Source organism: Octopus bimaculoides, chromosome 6 (assembly GCF_001194135.2).
Source record: "Octopus bimaculoides isolate UCB-OBI-ISO-001 chromosome 6, ASM119413v2, whole genome shotgun sequence".
NCBI lineage: Eukaryota > Metazoa > Mollusca > Cephalopoda > Octopoda > Octopodidae > Octopus > Octopus bimaculoides.
In genome coordinates, this window is record NC_068986.1 from 106,048,790 (window position 1) to 106,050,621 (window position 1,832).

Consider the following 1,832-nt stretch of genomic DNA (forward strand, 5'->3'; position numbering starts at 1 on the left):
TATATATATATGACGGGCTTCTTTCAGTTTCCGTCAGCCAAATCTACTCACAACTCTTTGGTCGGACTGAGGTTATAGTAGAAGACACTTGCCCAAGGTGCCATGCAGTGGGACTGAACCTGGAGACTTGTAGTTGGGAAGCAAGCTTCTTACTACGCAGCCACACCTGAACTCAGAATGCATTAAAAATAAGGTACTGATTACAAAATAAACAACCTTAATATAACGTAGCTACATTATTTATTGTGCCATTTTAAAAACAAATTTCTCTCCAAAATATAAAATATGAATCGTTTTAAATTAAATCAAAATTAAATTTATATTTTAGGTTCTCTAGAAGACAAATGTTTTTATGAATTCTCATGAAGTCTAATTTGATCCGCCTTTTCAATTTCAGCAATACAAGAATTCTGACAGAATCGATATTGCTAGTACCATTAAAAGTAATCTATTATTCTAAATATGGTGACGTCATGTGAGTTTACAATTTAGGCATCAAAATATAAGCCCTATCAATACTGGGTACAGTTGCTAGAAAATAGATACATGCGCACACACATACAAACACATTTATATACGTAAAATCATCATCATAATCATCATCATCATCATCATCATCATCATCATCATGATCATCATTTTACGTCCGTCTTCTAAGTTAGCATGGGTTGGACGCTTTGACAGTGACCAGTGAATCAGAGAACTATTTTGAGATCCACCATGTGTTTGACATGTTCTGTACGGCTGGATATCCTTCCTAACGCCAACCATTTTAAAGAATATAAATAGTCACCAATGACCATGGAATTGCATCTAGTAAGTTCTTCTCCGAAGCTCAAGTCGGTTGTTAATGGAAGACCAGCAGTCGCCCATGCTTATCAGCCCCCCACTCCGCGTCACCAATGTTATCCAAGAGAAAGGCAAAGGGGTTGATACAGCTTGGCACCTGTGACGTCGCAACTCATTTCTACAGCTGAGTGAACTGGAGCAACGTGAAGTAAAGTGTCTTGCTCAAGAACACAAGACAGAGCCTGGTCCGGGAATCGAACTCAACCAGTTGTAAGTCCGATACTCTAACCACTAAGCCATGCACTTACTGAATGTAATGGCGGCTTTTTATACGACACCGATACTTGTGAGGTTGCCAAGTAACGGACGAATGGTGCTGAAGTAGAGAAAGTGGTGGGTTCATGATAGGTTTTTTAGATGTTAAAATATGATGGAGGCTCAGGTGTATTGCTTTGGAGGAGATACGTGGCTTCTCTGCATTATATGCGAGTTGGGCGGAAATAGCTGGAAAGAGGACAATGATGGTGATGATGACGTGTTAGAGTGTACTTCTAATATACAAGAAGGTGATTATGGGAGAGAACATGGGCAGTGGTATGTAGGTAAGTTCATTAGGGTGTAAGAGGTAGGTGGCATTTGGTTAGAGATCAGTGTGGGAGAGAATGTAATGAATGGAATTAGGGTGAAACTGTGATAGATAGGAAATATACGTATAACGGGGAAGAATGAAAGAATAGGAGTGGCTGAGGAAGGTGGAGGTAATAAGTGGAAGTACAGGAAGGGAAGAGATCAGCAGTCTGAGAAATCTTTAGGAAGATCCCAAAAAATGTAGGTGATGTGGAAATGAAGGGGGGGGGGAAGAGAAATGTACAGTGCTAGAGAAGGATGTCAGAGATACTTAGGGGTGGCTATAATGAGTGGGAGACAAAGGTAGAGAAGAGGCTGTCGGCAGGAGATATGACAAAGGATGAGCATGATTGTTGATAACAGCGGTTGTTATAAAAGACAGAGCTGGAACTCTTTTAAATAATATATATATATAT